At 36.6% G+C, this 24764-nt stretch overlaps 1 long non-coding RNA gene across 3 annotated transcripts in view; it reads left to right on the top strand.

The window, feature by feature from the left end:
• Positions 1-24764, top strand: part of LOC143661440 (uncharacterized) — a 138313-nt gene that overhangs the window by 75709 nt on the left and 37840 nt on the right. The gene's annotated exons all lie outside the window — the stretch shown is intronic.

Below are 24764 nucleotides of genomic sequence, written 5' to 3'. Positions count from 1 at the left end.
TTCCACAGTGGTTGCACCATTTGACACTCCCACCAACAGTGGATAAGTGTGCCTCTTTCTCCACATCCTCTCAAGCACTTGTCATTTTCTGTTTTGTTGATAATGGCCATTCTGGTGGGTGTGAGATGATATCTCATTGTGGTTTTGATTTGCATTTCTCTAATGGCCAGGGACATTGAACATCTCTTCATGTGCCTTTTGGCCATTTGTATTTCCTCTTCTGAGAGGTGCCTGTTCAAGTCTTTTTCCCATTTTGTAACTGGGTTGGCTGTCTTTTTGTTGTTGAGTTGAACAATCTCTTTATAAATTCTGGATACTAGACCTTTATCTGATATGTCGTTTCCAAATATTGTCTCCCATTGTGTAGGCTGTCTTTCTACTTTCTTGATGAAGTTCTTTGACGCACAAAAGTGTTTAATTTTGAGGAGGTCCCATTTCTTTCTTTCTTTCTTCAGTGCTCTTGCTTTAGGTTTAAGGTCCATAAAACTGCCTCCAGTTGTAAGATTCATAAGATATCTCCCTACATTTTCCTCTAACTGTTTTATGGTCTTAGACCCAATGTTTAGCTCTTTGATCTATTTTGAGTTAACTTTTGTATTGGGTGTGAGATACGGGTCCTCTTTCATTCTTTTGCATACGGATATCCAGTTCTCGAGGCACCATTTATTGAAGAGACTGTTCTGTCCCAGGTGAGTTGGCTTGACTGCCTTATCAAAGATCAAATGTCTATAGATGAGAGGGTCTATATCTGAGCACTCTATTCGATTCCATTGGTCGATATATCTATCTTTATGCCAATACCATGATGTTTTGACCACTGTGGCTTCATAATATGCCTTAAAGTCCGGCAGCATGAGACCTCCAGCTTTGTTTTGTTCCCTCAAGATACTTTTAGCAATTCGGGGCACCCTGCCCTTCCAGATAAATTTGCTTATTGGTTTTTCTATTTCTGAAAAAAAGTTGTTGGGATTTTGATTGGTATTGCATTGAATCTTTAAATCAATTTAGGTAGGATTGACATCTTAACTATATTTAGTCTTCTAATCCATGAACATGGTATGCCCTTCCATCTATTTAGGTCTTCTGTGATTTCTTTTAACAGTTTTTGTAGTTTTCTTTGTATAGGTCTTTTGTCTCTTTAGTTAAATTTATTCCTAAGTATTTTATTCTTTTAGTTGCAATTGTAAATGGAATTCGTTTCTTGATTTCCCCCTCAGCTTGTTCATTGCTAGTGTATAGAAATGCTACAGATTTTTGAATGTTGATCTTGTAATTTGCTACTTTGCTGTACTCCTTTATTAGCTCTAGTAGTTTTGTTGTGGATTTTTCCAGGTTTTCGACGTATAGTATCATATCATCTGCAAACAGTGATAGTTTTACTTCTTCCTTTCCAATTTTGATGCCTTGTATTTCTTTTTCTTGTCTAATTGCTCTGGCTAGAACCTCCAACACAATGTTGAATAATAGTGGTGATAATGGACATCCTTGTCTTGTTCCTGATCTTAGGGGGAAAGTTTTCAATTTTTCCCCATTGAGGATGATATTAGCTGTGGGTTTTTCATATATTCCCTCTATCATTTTAAGGAAGTTCCCTTGTATTCCTATCCTTTGAAGTGTTTTCAACAGGAAAGGATGTTGAATCTTGTCAAATGCCTTCTCTGCATCAATTGAGATGAACATGTGATTTTTCTGCTTTGATTTGTTGATGTGGTGTATTACATTAATTGATTTTCTTATGTTGAACCATCCTTGCATACCTGGGATGAATCCTACTTGGTCATGATGTATAATTCTTTTAATGTGTTGTTGGATTCGATTTGCTAGAATTTTGTTGAGGATTTTTGCATCTGTATTCATTAGAGAGATTGGTCTGTAGTTTTCTTTTTTTGTAATATCTTTGCCTGGTTTTGGTATGAGGGTGATGTTGGCTTCATAGAATGAATTAGGCAGCTTTCCCTCCACTTCAATTGTTTTGAAGAGTTTGAGCAGGGTTGGTACTAATTCTTTCTGGAATGTTTGGTAGAATTCACATGTGAAGCCGTCTGGTCCTGGACTTCTCTTTTTGGGAAGCTTTTGAATGACTGATTCAATTTCTTTACTTGTGATTGGTTTGTTGAGGTCATCTATTTCTTCTTGAGCAAATTTGGTTGTTCATACCTTTCTAGGAACTTGTCCATTTCATCTACATTGTTGTATTTATTAGTGTAAAGTTGTTCATAGTATCCTGTTATTACCTCCTTTATTTCTGTGAGGTCAGTGGTTATGTCTCCTCTTCTATTTCTGATCTTATTTATTTGCGTCCTCTCTCTTCTTCTTTTTGTCAATCTTGCTAAGGGCCCATTAATCTTGTTGATTTTCTCATAGAACCAACTTCTGGTCTTGTTGATTTTCTCTATTGTTTTCATGTTCTCAATTTCATTTATTTCTGCTCTAATCTTTGTTATTTCTTTCCTTTTGCTTGCTTTGGGGTTAGTTTGCTGTTCTTTCTCCAGTTCTTCCAAGTGGACAGTTAATTCCTGAATTTTTGCCCTTTCTTCTTTTCTGATATAGGCATTTAGGACAATAAGTTTCCCTCTTAGCACTGCCTTTGCTGTGTCCCATAGGTTTTGATATGGTGTGTTTTCATTTTCATTCGCCTCGAGGTATTTACTAATTTCTCTTGTAATTTCTTCCTTAACCCACTGGTTGTTTAAGAGTGTGTTGTTGAGCCTCCATGTATTTGTGAATTTTCTGGCACTCTGCCTATTATTGATTTCCAACTTCATTCCTTTATGATCTGAGAAATTGTTGTGTATGATTTCAACCTTTTTAAATTTGTTAAGACTTGCTTTGTGACCCAGCATATGGTCTATCTTTGAGAATGATCCATGAGCACTTGAGAAAAAGGTGTATCCTGCTGTTGTAGGGTGTAATATCCTATAAATGTCTGTTAAGTCTAGCTCATTTATTGTAATATTCAAATTATCAGTTTCTTTATTGATCCTCTGTCTAGATGTTCTGTCCATTGATGAGAGTGGCGAATTGAAGTCTCCAACTATTATGGTAGATGTGTCTATTTCCCTTTTCAGTAATTGCAGTGTATTCCTCACGTCTTTTGGGGCATTCTGATTTGGTGCATAAATATTTATGATTGTTATGTCTTCTTGTTTAATTGTTCCTTTTATTAGTAGATAGTATTCTTCTTTGTCTCTTTTAATTGTTTTACATTTGAAGTCTAATTTGTTGGATATTAGTATAGCTACTCCAGCTCTTTTCTGGTTGTTATTTGCATGAAATATCTTTTCCCAACCTTTCACTTTCAACCTATGTTTATCTTTGGGTCTAAGATGTGTTTCCTGTAGACAGCATATAGAAAGATCCTGTTTTTTAATCCATTCTGCCAGTCTATGTCTTTTGATTGGGGAATTCAGTCCATTAACATTTAGTGTTATTACTGTTTGGGTAATACTTTCCTCTACCATTTTGCCTTTTGTATTATATATATCATATCTGATTTTCCTTCTTTCTACACTCTTCTCCATACCACTCTCTCTGTCTTTTCGTATCTGACTCTAGTGCTCCCTTTAGTATTTCTTGCAGAGCTGGTCTCTTGGTCACAAATTCTCTCAGTGACTTTTTGTCTGAAAATGTTTTAATTTCTCCCTCATTTTTGAAGGACAATTTTTGCTGGATATAGAAGTCTTGGTTAGCAGTTTTTCTCTTTTAGTAATTTAAATATATCATCCCACCATCTTGTAGCTTCCATGGTTTCTTCTGAGAAATCTACACATAGTCTTATTGGGTTTCCCTTGCATGTGATGGATTGCTTTTCTCTTGCTGCTTTCAAGATCCTCTCTTTCTCTTTGACCTCTGACATTCTAACTGGTAAGTGTCTTGGAGAACACCTATTTGGATCTATTCTCTTTGGGGTGCGCTGCACTTCTTGGATCTGTAATTTTAGGTCTTTCATAAGAGTTGGGAAATTTTCAGTGATAATTTCTTCCATTAGTTTTTCTCCTCCTTTTCCCTTCTCTTCTCCTTCTGGGACACCCACAACCCGTATATTTGTGCGCTTCATATTATCATTCAATTCCCTGAGCCCCTGCTCAAATTTTTCCATTCTTTTCCCTATAGTTTCTGTTTCTTTTTGGATTTCAGATGTTCCATCCTCCAGTTCACTAATTCTAACCTCTGTCTCTTGAAATCTGCCATTGTAGGTTTCCATTGTTTTTTTCATCTCTTCTACTGTATCTTTCATTCCCAGAAGTTCTGTGATTCGTTTCTTCAGACTTTCCATTTCTTCTTTTTGTTCATCCCATGCCTTCTGCATGTCCTCCCTCAATTTATTGATTTGGTTTTTGAAGAGGTTTTCCATTTCTGTTCGTATATTCATAATTAGTTGTCTCAGCTCCTGTATCTCATTTGAGCTATTGGTTTGTTCCTTTGACTGGGCCATATCTTCAATTTTCCTGGTGTGATTTGTTATTTTTTGCTGGCATGTAGGCATTTAATCAGATTTCCCTGAGTGTGGGACCCCGCAGGTTGAAAGACTTTCTTGTGAAGTCTCTGGGCTCTGTTTTTCTTATCCTGCCCAGTATGTGGCACTTGTCTGTCTGCAGGTCCCACCAGCAAAAGATGTTGTGGCTCCTTTAACTTTGGAAGACTCTCCTTGCTGGGTGTGTGGTGGAGACAGAGGAAAGGTTGTAGGTTGGTTTTAATGGCTTCAAATTGTGAAGTCCTGGGATCTGAATTCCTTGAGAGAGTGATTCCACCTGAGTTGCATTTCACCCCTCCCGGGGAACATTCAGGTTGTAGAGAGCCCTGAAAGCAGCCTGTTTCTGCGTTTGGGGCAGTTGCAACCTGTGTAATCCCAGTGCTGAACCCAGAGACAACCAAGCCTCCATAGAAACAGCCGCAGAAGGCTCTGTTTTGCCCCCTTTCCTGTTTTCAGTTAGCCCAATCGGCGACTTACACCTTGATCAGTTTTGCCTGAGCTGAGGGCCTATTTTTAGTAGTCAGAAGTTGTTCATTAATGCCACTATTGGTGTTAGGTTGGTCTCAGTCTCTACTACTGTTGGAGACTCTTTCCTTTCCCTCCCGGGAAGTCGCCTGTGGGGGAGGGGCTCCGGTCGCCGGCCACCACGGCTTGGGGAACCACTGATGCGAGGCTCCCAGCCGGCCCGGGAAGCCGCGTGTGTGGGAGGGGCTCCGGTCGCTGTCCACCGTGGCTTGGGGAACCACTGATCCTAGGCTCCCAGCCGGCCCGGGAAGCCACATGTCGGGGAGGGGCACCGGTCACCGGTTGCCACGGCTTGGGGAACCACCGATCTGAGACTCCCAGCTGGCCTGGGAAGCCATGTGTGTGGGAGGGGCGCTGGTCACTGGCTGCCGTAGCTTGGGGAACCACTGATCCGAGGCTCCCAACCGGCCCAGGAAGGAGGGAGGGAGGGGCTCCGGCCACCAGCCGCCGTGGCCCGGGGAAGCATGCACCGCTCGGGGACCTCACCACAGCGGTATCTCTTAGCCGGTCCAGACTGGGGTACACTGTGTGTCTGATTTCTGTCATGGCTCCGGGAGCTGTTCTGTACTGCTTCTAATTATTTAGTAGTTGTTCTGGAGGAGGAACTAAGATGCGCACACCTTACTAAGCCGCCATCTTCTCCAGAAGTCCATCAAAGTATGTTTTAACAAGTATTTATGGAACAGATTTTAAAGTTTGTAATAGGTTACAGTTCCACAATTTTTTGTTTTTTCTTCTAGCTGCTCCAAGATACTGGAGACCAAAAAAAATATCAGTATAATGATTCAACAGCCATATTCATTTGTTAAAACATATCTTCTGTTAGACTCCTTTTTCTCTTTGTTGTGAAAAATAACATATACAAAAAGGCAATAAATTTAAAAGGCATCGCAACAATTAGTTGTAAGAACATATTTCAGATTTTGGTATGGTTTACAATTCCACAATTTTAGGTCTCCACTTCTAGCTGCTCCAAGGTACTAAAGTCTAAATGAAATATCTGTATAATAATTCAGTGCTTATACTCATTTGTTAAACCCTACATTCTCTGTATAACTCCATCATCACCTTTGATCTTTCTCCCACTCTTTGGGGTATTTGGGCTATGCCCATTCTGACTTTTCCTATTGGAAGGGGCTGTTAATAACATGGGATAGGAGAATGGAGCTAGGTAATGGTCTGGAAAGGCTGGGCCCTCTGCATTTCAGGACCCATCTGGAGGTTGTATGTTTCTGGAAAATTACCCTAGTGCATGGAACCTTTGTAGAATCTTATTTAATGCCCTAGATTTTCTTTAGGACTGGCAGGAATGGTTTTGCCTGGGGTTTGCAAGTTAAGATAGGTAGCAATGTCTAACTGAAGCTTGCAAAAGAGTGACCTCCACAGTAGCTTCTCAACTCTATTTGAACCCTCTCAGCCACTGATAACTTATTTGTTACTCTTCTTTTTCCACTTTTGGTCAGGATGATATTGTCGATCCCACAGTGCCAGGGCCAGGCTCATTTCTAGGAGTCATCTCTCATGCCTCCAGGGAGACTTTCACCCCTGGATGTCATGATCCACGTAGGGGGGGTTGGGATGGTTGGGCTTAGAGAGAGTGAGGCCACATCTAGCAGCAACAGAGGTCCTTCAGAAGTACCTCTAAGGCATACCTATAGGTAGGCTAAGATTCTCTGCTAAACACATAAATTTCACAAGAACAAGTCTCAAGATCAAGGGCTTGGCTATTGATTTGGTGTCCCTAATGTTTGACACAGTGTTAGGGGTTTTCCTGGTGGTAAAGTTTAATAGTCCCATATTTTTCCCCCCATCCTTTAGGGGACTTTGCTAATACTTTTTGATTGTTTGCTTAATATACTCTGGTATATATTCAGGCATTATATTAAGCTATACAGGATTAAAGGCCCCTATTCTTATTCTGGGATCCCTGTGTTCAGATTGTTTAAATGATCTGTCTAGACAGGTTGATTTAGATATGTGCTAAAGAAAATTTAGGTTCTGGACAAAATAAACCTGTCTTCCTGTGGTTTCAAAGAGTAGATGAGGTTCTAAAATATAGTCAGTGTCTTCCTTACCTCTGTGTTCTGAATCACCTTAATCCTGATCAGCTTCATTCTTATCTCTAAACACCAGGTTACAGATACATAAAACAGCCCTGCAACATCCAGAATCACAGCTACTGCTTCAGACTAAATATGACTGCTGTAAGAACTTGCAATCTAGGTCCCAGTTTTCTTATAAGTATTTTCTAAATGATATCATATAGTGTTTGTGCTTCTGCTTCTGGCTTTTTCTGCCTCACCAAATGTCCCACAGGTTCATTCACATTGCTGCATGTCTCACAACTTTGTTCCTTTTTGTAGCAGCACAATGTTTGATCATATGTATACCCCATTGTTTACCAATCTACTCAGTCAGTGCATCTTTCAGCCACCTCCCTCTACTGGGACTCATGTATAATGTCTGAAGTCAACAGTCTACCAGCACTTTCAGTTTTAGATAATTTCACTGTTCCCAAGAGAAAGATAACCAATAAACACACCCTCACCAAGTAGAAAATCCGAACCTCCCTCTACCTCTTGTCCTTGCTGGCATGGTCACCCCTGGTGTTGCTGCAGTACTGTTGATGTTTTCCTGCTAAACATAGCTCAGAGCATGCAGTACCATTTTCTCCCTGATGCCCTGAAATTGTACATGCCTTGTACAAGATTCATACCTTTGCAATAGCTCATGCAAGAACTTATTTATATTTGTATAACCCCTTTCTAGCATGTTCACCTTTCATTCGATATGGTAATATTACTTATAGACCCACTAGTGAACTGCCTTCACTCCTATCTATTTCCTTACAATTAAGTTCAACCTCATTTAGTGAACCATTCACCATCTCTAGCTTCTGTATCTCTAAATCCCCTATATTCTGTATTATAAGCCTCTGATTTTACCCTTACCGTGGTCATAAAAGTGGGATCATACAGTATCTATCCTTTTGTGTCTGGCTTATTTCACTCATTATATCCTCAAGGTTCATCCATCTTGTCATGTGCTTCAGGACGTCATTTTGCCTTATTCCTGCATAATATTCCATCATATGTATATACCACATTTTATTGATCCACTCATCTGTTGATGGACATTTGCTTTGTTTCCATCTTTTGGCAATTGTGAATAATGCTGCTGTGAACATCAGTGTGCAAATGTCTGTTTGTGTCATTGCTTTCAGCTCTTCTGGGTGTATACCAAGTAGTGGTATTGCTGAGCCATAGGGCAACTCAATATTTAGTTTTCTGAGGAACCATCAGACTGTCTTCCATAGTGGCTGGACCATTATGCATTCCCACCAGCAGTGCATAAGTGTCCCAATTTCTCCACATCCTCTCCAACATTTGTAGCTTCCTGTTTTTTTAATAGCAGCCATTCTTATAGGTGTGAAGTGGTATCTCATTGCAGTCTTGATCTGCAATTCTCTTATAGCAAATGAAAAGGAGCATCTGTTCATGTGTTTTTGAGCCATCTGTATTTGCTCTTCAGAAAAATACCTGTTCATATCTTTAGCCAATTTTATAATTGGTTTGTTTGTTCTTTTGTTGTTGGGTTGTATGATTTCTTTGTATATACAGAAAATCAAACCTTTGTCTGATGTGTGATTTCCAAATATTTTCTCCTATTGAGTTGGCTGCCTCTTCACCTTTTTGACAAAGTCTTTTGAGGTGCAGAGTTTTTGATTTTGAGGAGTTCTCATTTATCTATTTTTTCTTTTGTTGCTTGTGCTTTGGGTGTAAAGTTTAGGAAGCTACCTCCTATTACTAGGTCCTGAAGATGTTTCTCTACATTTTCTTCTAGAAGTTTTATGGTGCTAGTTCTGAAATTTGGATATTTGATCCACTTTGAGTTAATTTTTGTGTCGGGTGTAAGATAGGGGTCCTCTTTCATTCTTTTGGCTATTGATATCCAGTTCTCCCATGTGCAATTATTGAAAAGAGTATTTTGTTTCAGTTCAGAGGATTTTGGGGCCCTGTCAAAAATCAGTTGACCATAGATTTGGTGGTCTGTTTCTGCACTCTCAATTCGATTCCATTGGTCAATGCTTCTATCTTTGTGCCAGCACCATGCTGTTCTGAACACTGTGGCTTTATAATAGGTTTTAAAGTCAGGAAATGTTAATCTTCCCACTTTGTTCTTCTTTTTTAGGATGCTTTTAGCTATTCAGCATCTCTTTCCCTTCCAGATGAGTTTGGTAGTTAGCTTTTCCAAATCTTCAAAGTAGGTTGTTGGAATTTTGATCGGTACTGTGTTGAATCTGTAGATCAATTTGGGGAGAATTCACATCTTAACTATATTTAGCCTTCCTCTCCATGAGCAGGGAATGTCTTTCCACCTATTTAGATCTCTTTTGATTTCTTTTATGTCCCCAGTTAAGTTCATTCCTAAGTATGTGATTATTTTAGTTGCTATTTTCAATGGAATTTTTCCCTTTACTGAATCCTCAGCTAGGTCATTGTTTGTTACTGATTTTTGCACTTTAATTGTATGTCCTGCCACCTTACTGAATTTGTTTATTCGCTCGAGGAACTTTGCTGTAAATTTCTCAGAATCTTCCAAGTACAGTATCATATCATCTACAAATAATGAGACTTTTGCTTCTTCCTTTCCAATTTAGATGCCTTTTATTTTTTTGTCCTGCCTCATAATTCTAGCTAGAACTTCTAGCACAATGCTGAATAACAGTGGTGACAGTGGGCTTCTTTGTCTGGTACCTGATCTTAGAGGGACAGCTTCCAGTCTCTCTCCATTGCGTACAATGCTGTCTGTTGGCTTTTCATATGTTCCTTTTATCATATTGAGGTAGTTACCTTTGTTATCTATCTTTTGGAGTATTTTTATCAGAAAGGATGCTGAATTTTGTCAAATGCTTTTTCAGCATCAACTGAGATGATCATGTGATTTTTCCCTTTTGATTTGTTAATGTGTTGTATTATATTAAATGATTTTCTTGTGTTGAACCATCCATGCATTCCTGGTATAAATTCCACTTGGTCATGGTGTATAATTATTTTAATATGCTGTTGAATTCGATTTGCTAATATTTTGTTGAGAATTTTTGCATCTATATTCATTTGGGGAGACTGGGCTGTAGTTTTCCTTTCTTGTAGCATCTTTACCCGGTTTTGATATTCAAGAGATGTTAGCTTCATAAAATGAGTCAGGCAGTGTTCCTTTCTCCTCAATTTTTTTGAGAAGGTTGAGCAGGATTGGTATTAGTTCTTTTCAGAATGCTTGATAAAATTTCCCTGTGAAGCCCTCTGGCCCTGAGCTTTTCTTTGTAGGAAGATATTTGATGACTGATTGAGTCTGTTTACTTGCTATTGATTTGTTCAGATCTTCTGTTTCTGTTTGACTCAGTATAGCTTGTTTTCCCAGGAAATTGTCTATTTTACCTAAGTTGTCTAGTTTATTGGTATACAGTTGTTCATAGAATCCTCTTATGATTTTTTTAAAATTTCTTCAGGGTCTGTGGTAATCACCCCCCCATTTCTGATTTTGTTGATTTGCATCCTCTCTTTTTTTCTCTGTCAATCTTGCTAGTGTCCCACCGATTTTTCTGATTTTCTCAAAAAACCAATATTCTATTTAATTGATTCTTTCTGTTGTTCTTTTGTTCTCCAATTCATTTAACTCTGCTTTAATCTTTGCTGTTTCTCTTCTTCTATTTGCTTTGGGGTTAGTTTTCTGTTCATTCTCAAGTTCCTCCAGGTGAGCAGTTAAGTCCTAATTTTTTTCTCGTTCTTCCTTTTTAATATAGGCCTGTAGGGTAATTAATTTCCCTCTCAGCACAGCATTTGCCACACCCCATAAGTTCTCATATGAACATTCTTGTTTTCATTCATCTCCAGATAGCTACTGATTTCTGTAGCAATTTCTCCTTTTATGCATGCACAATTGAAGACTATGTTATGTAATCTGCATATACTTGTGAAAGTTCTTGTTCTTTGGTGGTTATTGATTTCCAGCTTTGTTCCATTGTGATCAGAGAAAGTGATTTGAATAATTTCACTTTCAATTTATTTGCATCCTTATGTCTAAAATGAGTCTCTTATAAGCAGCATATAGCTGGGTTATGTTTCTTCACCCATTCTGCCAATCTGTATCTTTTAGTTGGTAAGTTTAGCCCATTAACATTCAAAGTTTTAACTGAAAAGACATTCTTGAGTCCACCATCTGATCTTTTGGATTTCATTTGTCAGATCTGTATATTCTTTTCCCTCTTTCTTTTTTATCCTTTAAGTTACCCTTACTGGTACTCTTTAATTCTGTGCCCTCCTCCAGACCTCCCTCTCCTGTCTCTTTTTTTTCCACTGGCAGAACTCCCCTTATTATTTCTTGTAGGGCCAGTCTCTTGTTGACAGATTCTTTCCGGATTTGTTTGTGTGTGAAAATTTTAATCTCTCCTTCAGTTCTGAAGGACAATTTGACTGGGTCCAGAATTATTGGCTAGAAGTCTTTCTCTTTCAGGATCTTAAATATATCATACCACTGCCTTCTTGCTTTCATGGTGCCAATTGAGTAGTCCAAACTCATTCTTACATCATTTCCCTTGTATGTAATAGATTGTTTTATGCTTTCAGGATTTTCTGCTTCTCTTCAACATTTGACAGATTGATTAGTATGCGCCTTGTGTTAGACTTATTTGGATTCAGTCTATTTGGAGTTCATTGGGCTTCTTTGATTTGCCTATTTATGTTTTTTGTAAAGGTTGGGAAGTTTTCCCCTCTTATATCCTCCGCTAGTCTTCCTAGCCCTTTACTCTTCACTTCTTCTGAGAAACCAGTGATTCTTATATTTGTGTGCTTTGTTTTCTTCCTCATTTCCCAATTCAAGTTTTTTCCATTCTTTTTGTCATTTGCTGTTTTGTGTGTTCAAAATCAGTTGTCCTGTGCTCTAGTTCTGTTATTCTTTTTTTTTCTCTACCTCTTCAAATCTGCTGTTGTGTGTCTCCGGTATATTTGTGATTTGGTCTACAGCATATTTAGTCTCTGTGTTATCTGGTGTTCTTCTATTCTTTCAAATTCCTTTTTTTTTTTTTTTTTTTAAAGAGAGAGGGAGGAAGGGAAGGAAAGACAGAGAGAAGGAAGGAAGGAAGGAAGAAAGGGAAACATCTTTAAACATTTTCTTGTTTTATTATATTTTGTTTGTTTGTTTGTTTTTTACATGGGCTGGGGCCGGGAATCGAACCGGGGTCCTCCGGCATGGCAGGCAAGCACTCTTGCCCGCTGAGCCACCGCGGCCCGCCCTCAAATTCCTTTTTATGCTCTTCTAGTGCCCTTCTTGATCTCCTTTATATCGTTAGTCATCCCACTGATTTTATTTGGTACAGCTATATGAACATCTTTGATTAGTTGTTCTGAGGTCTGTGTCTCCTTTGGTGTTTTACTTTGGTCATTGAACTGGGCTGTACCTGTCTGCATCTTCATATGGGTAGTAATCTTTTGTTGCTTTGCAGCATGTAACTCTCTTGATAGAGTTACTTTGGGTGTTGATTTCCTTCAGATGTATAAAGCTTTATATTTGTGGGATGGGTGTGGAGCAAGATTTGGGGCACAGGGAGGGGCACAACAGTGTGGTGATGGGGGTTGTGATACAGATGTATGCACAGGTTGGGGATGCTACAGTGATATCTGTGAGCATGGGCTGTGGGTTGTGGGGTTGTAGAGGTGTGGTGTGGGGCCATGGGGGCTTGTGCAACTCAGGCAGGCCTCAGAGCACAGGAGCAGGTTGTGGTTTTGGGGACTCAGAGATAGGGCGTGATGAGAGGTGGACGGGGAGGCTGAGCCGATGTGCTGAGGCTGGTATGTTGGCCTTAGTCACAACAGAATGCTGGAAACCAGCTCATACCATCCAGAAGAGTCACTTATAAGCATCTCTTCCCAGTTCTGTGTTCTGTGACATCATCTTGGAAGCTTGAAATCAGCCTTGGTGGGATTATTTACATTATAGAAATTGGCAAACCTTGCAAATCAGTGCTCCTTTGGCTCCCCACTCCTCCCCACCCACGGTTAAATTTTTTTCCAGCACACTGGTACTGATTCAATTTAATAAAGAGTTTAATTTAATGAGTATTAATTGAGCACTAATTAATTCAATTTAATAATTGATTCAATTTAATAAAGAGTTTAATTTAATGAGTATTAATTGAGCACCATGCAGGGTGCTTATCCTGCTTTCAAAAATATAATGGAAGTCCTCCATTTCTGAGTAACTGGATTATTTAGGTGGTTTGAAGGACTTCTTACATAACTAGCAATGTATTTTAGAGTGATGACATGCCTCCACATTCCTATGGAATGAGAAAGCAATACTGATTCAAGTTTGTGAACTCCCCTCTGGATTTGGAATGCTAGCAATATGTCTTATGGGCAAGGAAGGAGAGACCCTTCCACTCCCTACTATAGCTCCTAATAGAGATGTACTTACCTTTAGAAAGATGAGAAATCATAACCTGGCATTGTTGTTTGTTTGCTATTCTGACAGTGACAGGGTGGAAATTTGAGGTCAGTGATTATCAGTGACTATTTTCATATGAAAAATGGACAATTTGTGTTTCTTCCCATCCCTGGTAGATCTATAAAGGGTTCACTTCATAATTCTATGTCAGTTGGTCTCAGCCCCACTACTTCTGAATTTAGGTACTTAGGGTCATTTAGTATTTGCAATTTTAGATACATGACTTTTCTAACATTGAGATTAGATAGTGAATAACTTCAGTGTTCTGTTAATGTCAATTACCTCTGAAACAGCCAGACTGGAGACAGATAAGAGTTCCCTGATGACTGATTAAAATATGGTAACCTGAAAATTAAGTGTCTAGTTTTGAGTGCAGATGTAGTACAAAGATTTGTCATCTGAATGGACTCAGATTGAATGCTAATATTGGGAAAACTCACGAGGAATAATATATAACTCTTATATTCCCCCAGTACAAGTAAAAAAGAAAGAACCTCACACTTCTGGGAAGTCTTAAAGTCAGGAAAATTGGCATTGAAGTCTTTTACAACAAACTTTTAAGTCATAAAACTTACTAATGAGAGTCCAAATAGCAGAACTAAGGATGACATAAAAACTTCATGATGGCACCCCCTTAGTATGATTTTACCATTTGTTTTGTGCTTCTAGAATAATGTTATATATAATTCAGTTTTTTCATACGAGAGCATGAACACTTGCTGCTGTAGGCTTATTTCATTTTTGCCCATGCTGCTGTCTCCAGGTAGCATCCAGAATGCGGACAGTGACCTGTGTTTGAGGCTAACATTGAAATGGATCTTAAGAGAGTAGAAAATGACTGGTATGAAATTGATATCAGACATGGAGGAGGGCTGTAAAAGATTCATGTTCAATTTTAATTAATGAAAATTCTGCATATGGATAATGTGGAGGAATGGAATAAAGAGTTGTAAAAAGCATTTTTGGATTTTCATTTGTTTAAGCTTAATCCAAGATGCTAAAATGTAACCAAATCTGTATTTCTAGAAGGGTCTGATAATATCAGACATATTCATTTATTTTTTAAAATAAGGTTTTATTATATTTTAATTTAGAAAGAAGGTAAAACAGAAAAATGGGCAAAATAGTTACTCTCAAAAAAATTCTAAATATATTAAAAAAAGAGAGGCAAAATACTTTTTGCTACAACTACTGGATATTGTAAAACAACAAACACACAATTAAATTTTGAGCCGAACTCACACAAAAGAAAATGAAGTGCTAGTCACCAGAAAAAAATAGGAAATTATGAAAACCAGAACTCTAGGAATATGATCTGTTATTGCACCATAAGCTGTGCATTTTATGTTTATTTTAGAAATGTGTGAATGATTCAGTTTCTCTGCATTCATCATTTTTTATCACTATTTTTATTTTATCCATTTTGGTAGGTGTATAGTGATATCTCATGGTAGTTTAAATTTGCATGTTCTTAATGCTGATAATGTTTAAAATCTTTTCATGTTATTTACCAGCCATATATATATATTTTTTTCCTATTTTCTAAATTATTTTTTACTGTAGAGTTTTGAGAATTCTTGATATATTCTATTTATAGATCCTTTGTAGGATCTGTATTTTGAAACTATATTCTTACAGTCCATTGCTTATCTTTTTATCCCCTTAATGGACTCTTTCACAGAGTAAAAATCTTTAATTTTGATGAGGTCCGATATTTCCTTGGTCATTCATTTGGTTTCAAGCCTACCAACTGTTTGCCTAGCGCTAGGTCTTAAAACTTTTCTCCTATTTTGTCATTCCAACATAGTTTTACATTTTGCACTTAAATCCATGATTCATTTGAGTTAAATTTTGTGTAAGATAATGTTTATGTCAAGATTCTCTTTCTTTTTTTGTCTATGGATGTCCTATTGCTTTTGAACCATTGTAAAAAAATCAGTTGGCATGTTTGGTGGGTCTGTTTCTGAGTTCTTTTTTCTTATTCCATTGATTTGTTAGTCTAGCCATCTCTCAATACTCTACAGTCCTAAATACTGCAGCTGTAAAGTAAAACTTACATTAGGTGGAGTGATTTCTCCCACTTTATTCTGTTTTTTCAAATTTGATTAAGTTAATCTAGCTCTTTTGACTTTCCATATAAAGTTTAGAATAACTTTGTCTATACCTAGGAAATATTTTCCTGGAAATTTGATAGATTTGTATTAAACCTATATATCAATTTGGGGAGATTTGATATCTTTTTGATGTTTTTACTAGTGTGGTAGTTAAGTTCATGTGTCAGCTTGACTAGGTTTTTATGATATCCAGTTTGGTCAAGAAAGCACTGGCCTGAATGGTAATGTGAGGATATTTTGTGGATTTAAATCATTAGTAAATTCAATGTATCTGTGGCTGATGACATTTACAGCAGCTAAGGAGATTGCCTTCATCAGTGAGAGAAGTCTCATCTAATCAGTTGAAGGTCTTAAGAGGAGACCTGATAATTTTCATAGTCAAAAGGTAGAATTTTTGTCTCTACATCAGCCAGCCATTTTCTCCTGGGAATTCATCGAAAACTTTCACTGGAGCACCCAGCTTGTGGACTGCCCTGTGAAATTCAGACCTGCCCATTCTCATGGTCACAAGAGCCAATTCCTATGACAAATCTCCTAATATTTTACATAATATATAAATATCTCCTGCTGGTTCTGTTTCATTGGAAAACCCTGACTAAAATGACTACGCTGAGTCTTCCATCAATGAGCACACTATGTGTGTCCAGTTATTTAGGTCTTCTTTGACTGTGTCCACCAGCATTTTGTAATCAGCGCGCAGCTTTTTACATGTTTTGTTAGATTTATACTTAAGTATTTATTGTCATTTGGAGTGATTAAAATGGTATTGTATTTTAATTTTGGTTACTATAATGATCATTGTTAGTATATAGAATTGAGATTGATTTTTGTGTACTAATGTTGCATCCCAAAACCTTGCTAAAAAAGGAGATTTTTCTTTATGAGATTTCTTAGGATTTTCTGCATGGGTAATCATGTCATCAGCAAATAGGAACGGTTTTATTTTTTCCTTTTCAATCTATATGACTTTATTTATTTTTCTCACTTTCTAGCTAGACATTCCAATACCATATTGAACAAGAGGAGAGAGAGCAGACATCTTGCCTCATTTCTGATCTCAGATGGAAAGCATTCAATATTTTACCATGAAGTATGATGCTAGTTGTAGTTTTTCTTAAAGATGATTTTGTCAATTGAGAAAATTCTCTATTTCTAGCTTACTAATAGTTTTTGTCATCAATAGGTGTTGGATTGTGTTAAATGCTTTTGCTGTATCCACTGATGTGATCATATGACTTTCATTAGTTTGTTAATATGAAGGATTACATTGATTTTTAAATATTGAGCCTGCTTTGCATACCTGAAATAAATCCTGTTTGGTCACTGAGCATAATTCTTTTTATATATTTGTGGCTTTAACTTGCTAACATTTTGTTGAGGACTTTTGCATCTATATTCAGGGCAGCTCTCAGTCCATAGTTTTCTTTTTTTGTGCTGTCTTTATCTGGTTTTATTTCAGGGGAAGGATGAGATTATAAAATTCATTGGAAACTGTACTCTCCTCTTCTATTATCTGGAAGAAATTGTGAAAAATTGATGTAAGCTTTTCAAATGTTTGGTAGAAGTTGCCAGTAAAATCATCTGGGCCAGGATGATTTCTTTTTTGGAGATTTTAAATTACCAATTCAAGTTCTTTAATAGATTATTTTGGATTATGAATTTTATCTCAGTTAAGTTTTGGTAGTTTGTGTTTTCAAGAAAATCATTCATTTCTTCTAAGTTTTCAAATTTATGAGCATAAAGTTGTTCATAGTATTCCATTATTATCCTTTTAATGGATGGTGGATCTATAATAATATCTTCTGTTTAATTCCTGGTATTGTTGATTTTATTTTTACAGATATTTTGAAGAACCAATTTTCATTTCATTGATTTTTCTCTATAGTATTCCTGTTTTAAATTCCATTGATTTCTGATCTTATCTTTTTTTTTTTTTACTTCCTTCCTTTTGCTTGTTTTGGGGTTTTTTTTGGTTCTTGAGGTAGCTTAGATTATTGATTTGAAACCTTTCCTCTTTTTAAATATGTCTTTCAGTGCCATAGATTTCTCTTCTAGCACTGCTTTAACTATGTTTTTTTGGTATGCTGTATGGTGGAGTCACGTGTAATTGTTTTTCAAGGTGAGTATCCTGTTATTGCAGCACCATTGGCTGATTTTTGTTCGGTTTTCTGTTTGTTTGGTAAGTGCTGAGGCCAGGAATTGAACCCAGGTCTCCCATATGGCAGGCAAGACATTTGTTGAATTTTGTTTGTCTTTCTGGGAAGTGCATGGACCCACATATTTTGATATATTGCATTTTTTGTTTTTCTTCAGTTTTATGTTACTTTGAGACTTCCTCTTTGACCCATGGATTATTTAGAAGAGTGTTGTTAATTTCCAAGTGTTTGGAGATTTTTCCTATTGTCTGTTATTGATTTCTAATTTGATTACAATATTATGGTCAGATATATGTTCTGCATGGTGTGTTCTGTAAATGTCAATTTGATCCTGTTTATTGATGATTCTGTTCATTTCTTCTATATCTCTCTTGATTTTCTGATTAGCAGTTCTATTAGCTGCTGAGTCTGAGGTATTGAAGTCCCCCACCATAATATGGATTTATCTGTTTCTCCTTTCATCTCAAGACATTTTTGCTTCATGCATTGATTCTCTTTTATTTGGTGTGTACACATTTAGGATTGCATTTCTTCTTGGTGGATTGATCCTTTTCCCATTATGTAAGGTCCCTCTTTTTTTCCCATAAATTTCTTTGCTCTGACTTCCAACTTAATTGATATTAAATAGCTACACCTGCTTTTAAAATTAATATTTTGTCTTTTTTCCATCCTTTAACTTTCAGTCTACCTACATCATTAAATTTTAAGTACATCTCTTATAAACAGTATATAGTTGAATCACGGTTTTTAAATCCACTCTGTCAATTTCTTACTTTTATTTTATTTAGTACCTTTACATTTGAAGTAATTATTGATATGTTAGGACATAGGTTTGAAATTTTATTATTATTATTATTATTTTGTATGCTGTATAGCAGGGGTCACATTTTATTCTTTTTCCATGTGAGTATCCTATTATTGCCAGCACCATTTGTTGAATTTTCGTTTGTTTTTTCTTTCTTTGTTTGCTTGTTTGTTTGTTTTTGGGGAGGTGCATAGGCGGGGAATCAAACCTGGGTCTCCTGCATGGCAGGTGAGAATTCTACCACTGAACTACCTTTGTACCCCTTATTATTTGTTTTGTTTCCTCTTTTTTGTTTGTTTCTGGTTTTTTATTCTTCTTGTGGGTTACCTGAACAAATTTTAGAATTTTATTTGATTTATCTATAATGTTTTGAAATATCTCGCTTGGTATTCTTATTTTAATGGTGGCCTTATGTGTTGCATTATGCATATGTAACATTTCACAGTCTACTGATATATCAACATTTTACCACTTTAAGTGAAGTATAGAAACCTTACTTCAATATAGATTCCTTCATACTCTGACCCCTTTAAAATATAAATATATTATGGGTTTCCTCTATATACATTGAATGAATGAAGTCAGAGCAAAAAAAATTACTTTTTATTTGTATAATTATAAACAAAAATTATAGCAGGTGGTGTTATAATTTTTGCCTGAATTGTCGAACATAATTTTTAAAACTCATGAGGAGAAGGTTAGTCTATTATATTTACTCCTATTTTCACCAATTCAGTTGTCTTTTTTTCCTAAAGTACTAAGCTTCTTTTGTTATCATTTCCTTTCTATTTAAAGAGCTTCCTCTAGCCTCTCTTTAAGTCTGCTGGCAACAAAATCTCTTAGTTTTCCTTCATATGAAAATATCAGTATTTTTTCACAGATATTTATTCCCTTTCATTTCTGAAGGATTTTTCAGCTGGATATAGAAGTCTGTTTTGATGACTCTTTTAGTTCTTAAAAATGTGCCTCTTTATTCTTGCTCCTAATTTCAGATGAGAAAATTGTTATTGTTTGATTCATTCCTCTATAGATTAATGTGTCATTACTCTCCAGCCTTTTTCAAATTTCTTTTTCCTTTTCTTTTTTTAGTTTCCAAGTTTTCATTATGATGATCTTGTCGATTTGAGTTTATTCTGTCAGGGACTCAATCAGCTTCTTCTGTCAGTAGGTTTATGCCTTTTGCCGCATTTGATAATTCTTCAGCCACTATTTCTAAAACATTTTTTTTCAGTTCCACTCTTTTTTCAAACCCTATTCTTTATCTTTTCCCTCTTAGACTCAAATGAGAGAAATGTTATGTCTTTTCTGTTGTCCTACCAGCCCCAGCTTTGCTCATTTGCTTTTTTCCAGACTATTTTTCCCTCTCTTTTCTTCATATTGGGTGATTTCTATTGCTCTGTCTTGAGGGTCACTGATTGTTTCTTCTGTTGTCACGGATTTATTCTGAGCTTGTACAGTGAATTTTTTATTTCTGTTTATATGTTTTTCAGTTCTGTTATTTCCTTTTGATTCTATTTTATATCTTCTAATTTTGTTGAGTTTCTTTTTTTCATTTTTACATTTGTTTTAAGAGGGTTCATCATTGCTTACTGAAGTATTTTTACGACTAAAGAATTTAAAATTCTTTGAATTTTTATCAGGTCATTCAAACCTCTAAGTCATTTCATAATTGGCATTTGTTAATTGTCTTTTCTTATTAAAGTTGGGATTACCTTGCTTCTTGGTACAACGAGTGATTTTTTATTGTATCCTGAACATTTTGGATATTATACTGTAAGATTCTTATTTACCTTGCAGTCTGTTTAGGTATAGTGTGAAGATCTAGGTTTGGCTTAGGTGTTTGATTCCTTACTAGACCCTGCTGACACCTCCAGCACAAGTAGAGTGCCAACACACATTGCTTATTGGCAGATGGTTGGGGTGGAATTTCAGTTCGCTTTCAGCTTTGCCCTACCTTCCTGGTGAAGGCTGCACACTGCCTTATCTTGCCTGGGTGCACAGTGTAAGCCGAGCATCCTGCTGATCCCCACTGACTCTGGGGTAGGGAAAGTGGAGAACTGACTTCCACTACCTTGCAAAGCCTTATTTTGCCTTGTTGATGCCTGAAGGTCGTAGAGGTTCAGCTCTCTATGGGGACCATGCAGGAGGAAGTGGTGGCGGACGAAGTGGAAGTGCTTTTACCCTTTTCCTCCTCCTTTTTATTTTTTTGAGTTAAAAAAATATATTACCTTCACTCTTGATTGATATTCAGATGTATTCTTGGTTCAGTTAATTTTCTTCAGCACATTGAAGATTCTCCTCCACGGTGTGTGGTGAGAATTCTGTTGTCAGTCTCATTTTTGTTCCTCTGCAGGTACATCTTTTAACTCTGGTTAAAAGAAGAATTTAAGGTATTCCTTCTTGTTTTGGTGGTGTACTGTTTCTCTGTGATGTTTCTTGTGAAGATTTATTTTTATTCTCCTTGGTAGGCAGTCAGTGCACTTTCATTCTGAAGGTATTTGTCTTTCTTCAGTTTGGAAAAGTCCTAAATCATTCTCTTCCGATGTGCCACCTCCCCACCCTGATTGCCTCAATTTGCTTTTCCTGTGACTTTCATGCTGGTCTTTCATATTTTTTATTTCATCATTTTTCTGAGTTGCATTCTGGTTGACCTTTTCAGTATCATCTTCTGACTCACTAATTCACTCATCTGTGTCTAGTCTAGAGTGTATGACAAGTAATGAGTTTTTACTTCAGTGAACATAAATTTCATTTCTGTGCTTTCTAATTAGTTATTTTTCCTTGCCATTTCCTCTTGTTTTATTTATACTTGATTTTGTTTAATAATTTCTTTTTTACAAACAAATGGCTCAATTCTTGAGGATTCTGAAACATACTTATTTTGAGGTGATCTTCAGATGGCAGCATTATTTTCAGTTGGTTTGCAGTGAATCCTTTTCCTAAGCTGTTGGCTTTGTCGTCTGCCTCCGTGTCCTTATGGGATTTGGAGTTCTGGTTTGTAGGCTCCTCTTGCTTGTGAGCTTCTTGGTTTGTTTTCTGCTCCTCTTCTCATACTTCCCTATCTCGTGGTCATCTTCACTCTGCCCCCAAGGCCTTCCAGACACTATATTTGGATTTCGAGGTTTATATCCTATTTTGATAGTGGTGATATTGCAGATGCAGTCAATGAGCCAGAGGATTTGGTTTCCGCCTGTTCCTGGCCTTTAATTAAGTCCGCCTTCTTTAGCGATGAAGGTTTTCATCCATGGTCCCAGGTGGTGTTCAGCCACAGGCTTTATTGGGCTCCTTTCACAGGTGTTTGAGCCTTCCTCGAGCTTTAGCCTTAAGCAGTGAGCCCGGCTTTGGGTTACAACTCATGAGGCACTTCCATAGCTTTTATTTGCCAGGATGAAAGACCCCTGGGTCTGCTAACTTCTGCTTACAGAAATCTGCAGATCCAGAGACTCAGCCCTGTCATCATGTGGTGCTTTGACTTTGTTCCTGCCCCCACCCCCCCGTATGTGTATAGATATATGTGTATATACATAGGTATGCATAAATGTTAAACGTTGATAAATATATGTAGATCTAAATAGAGATGTAGATTTATATTTGGGCACTGTTTTGATTGCTTAATTTTATTTTCTTTTAAATTTTTATCTCTCATTGATATTTTCAGAATAGTGAATGTATTGGGTGAGGACCTAGAAGTGTGAAATTACAAAACCATCTTCATGTGACATCGCTCTCTCTTTGCCTACCTTTTTCATGACTATTAACTTCTTGAGGACAGCATCTATTATTCATCTATGAATCCCTAGCATTTAGCTATTAGTGGCATTCATGGCATTGAGTAGCCATATATCAAATATTTGTAGAATTTTGGTTGATTGAATTTGGTATGAACTTAGTTTTTTATCACAGTAAAAATGTGTAAGCTGTTATGTTTTTTCAAAGAATGCTTTCTCTGTTAAGCACTGTAATCTTGTGTCTCACTAAAATCATACTGAAGCAAATTTAATTTCATGAAGATAAATTTACTTATATATTGGCAATACAAACTCCTTGGTTAGGTTTGAAATGAATGAAAATGGTTGTCTAAAATTTTCAGCATTTTAAACAGGGTCTGAAAGAATCAATAAAGATAACAAATAGGACACTTGTACGACAACATTTCATTTTTGGAAAATATGAAAAAAATTGTTTATGAATTCTTTTTGATAAATTTACACTGGTTTGTTTGTAGTTCGTAACCAGACATCTGGGAACCTCAAAAACATATAAAACAAAAATAAACTTCCATGAAGTTAAAGGAATTGGTGTCAGAAAAGAAAAATTATAAATGTAAAGCCATGAACTTAATACCACATAGCCGGTGCAGTTGCCCTTAACATTTTTTTTTTTTTTTTTTTTGCATGGGCAAGAATAGAACCCGGGTCTCTGGCATGGCATGTGAGAATTCTGCCTGCTGAGCCACCGCGGCCTGCCCATGCCCTTAACTTTTAAATATTGATTCAAAATATTTACTGGATCTTTATATTTGTTAAGTTTCAGGAAAAAAAGAGGTTAGAAGAATTGAGGACGTGAAGATGTTGGGGATAATAGGGAAGCGCATAAGACACTTTGACTCTCAAATACTTTGTAGTACCATGAGTTTATGGTAAATGAATGAATCAATGAGAGTAACATATTTACCAATGATATCATCAGGAAAAGAACACAAAATTCCAAAACAATCACAAATACAGAATAGTCTGGAGCCAATAACAAACTCTTCAAATGCTAAGGGCCGTGGGGACGTCACTGTATTAAGACCAAGTACTGTATGAAACTCTCAATTGAAGTAATAAAAATAAAATGTTAAATATAATCTAATATGCTCTACCCACTAGTGCATGAAGGCTTAGTGCATTTAAGGGGTACTCTTATCAAAAATAGTTAAAATTTCAAAGAATAAGAACTCCGTTAGGAGCTGTTTACAATTAATTAGAAAAACTGTTTATGTGGAATAGTCATTTCTCAATGAGGCAAGATTAGATGTAATAGTCGAATTTCACACTGAGATTTGTTTGGCAATGTTTTTTGTTTTGTTAAAAAAAACTCTCTCTTTAATTTATGGATAAATAGATAGACTTGTGAAGATTACAATAGAAAAAAATTCTTCCTTGGTTAAAGGAAAACATATAATTTAAGTGAAGGAGTAATTTATGCTATATATTGCAATTGTCTGACTTTAATGAGAGAATAAAGTAAATTCCAATAGACTTCCCTGGGAATCACTCCAGCTCTCAATAATCTGCTGCAGTGGGATACCAGGCCATGACTGTTCATGGAGATACAGCCGAAGTCCACATCTATAAACATAAGTAGGTTGCTTTCTTGGTAGCATTATCTTTGATTACAAAGAAAGTAAACGAAGTTATATACACTCTCAGAGACATGCAAAGCACCAGATACACGGTACCAGGTTATCCAAGAACATAAAAATTACAGATATAAAAAAATCACACCAATTTTAAAGGAGGTTTCTTGTGGTCCTATACTTTGTTTGAAAAAAAAAGTCTAAGCTCTCTTTTTAGTTACTGCTACTCTAGTTCTCAGGCTGCTCTGCATTTCCCTGTGTCTAATGCAACCCTCAGTTTTGCTTCTATTTCCAGTGCCTGTGGTTCCTCTGTTTGCCTTTAGAAACACGGGTACAGGACTGGACTTCAAGCACAGAGAGAATTATTCAAAGTGCAGTGTTATAACGTTCTTGAGATTTTGAACACGAACACAGTAAACTGAATATACAAAGTGTGCCCCTAATAAAATTTCTTAGAGATATGAAAGTAGACATTAATTTAGTACAACACCAAAGTGTAAGAATTCTTTTTACAGCATCTTCAAGCAACAAAAGAGATACTCTGGAAGTAACTCTAAGGCATACCTTGTAAGTAGGCTAAGCTTTTCTGTTAAATATGTAAGCTTCACAAGGGCAAGCCTCAAGATCAAGGGCTTGGCCGATTGATTTGGGAGTCCCTAATGTTTGACACAGTGTCAAACTCAGGCCATTTAGAATCTGATGGTCAGCTTCCAGAGATGAGGAACTGATTATCCCACAATGAAACATATTGCATTTGGGGGCAGCTTTAATTGTTAGAGTTTCCTACAGTGACCTATAACTTCTATAGATTTTAATCATGCCCTCTAATCAAACTTTAGATCCCTTT

Source organism: Tamandua tetradactyla, chromosome 17 (assembly GCF_023851605.1).
Source record: "Tamandua tetradactyla isolate mTamTet1 chromosome 17, mTamTet1.pri, whole genome shotgun sequence".
In the NCBI taxonomy this organism is placed as follows: domain Eukaryota; kingdom Metazoa; phylum Chordata; class Mammalia; order Pilosa; family Myrmecophagidae; genus Tamandua; species Tamandua tetradactyla.
Note: the sequence above shows the minus strand (reverse complement) of the source record. Positions and strands in the feature narration are given on the sequence as shown.